Raw genomic sequence first — 245 nt, forward strand, 5'->3', positions numbered from 1 at the left:
AAGCTGATGCAGAACACTGAGCATCTACAGGAAGCTGAGCGAGAGCACTGAGCATCTACAGGAAGCTGAAGGAGAGCACTGAGCATCCACAGGAAGCTGAGTGAGAGCACTGAGCATCTACAGGAAGCTGAGGCAGAACACTGAGGCCTCCCCGGCTGCTGGCTCCTCCCACTCGGCTTGAGAACACTGCCCATTCGTCCTGCGGGGAGGGGCAGGGTGGCAGTGCTGAGGGATTAGCCCAGCGA

The sequence above is a fragment of the Conger conger genome, chromosome 15 (genome assembly GCF_963514075.1).
Source record: "Conger conger chromosome 15, fConCon1.1, whole genome shotgun sequence".
Classification (NCBI taxonomy): domain Eukaryota; kingdom Metazoa; phylum Chordata; class Actinopteri; order Anguilliformes; family Congridae; genus Conger; species Conger conger.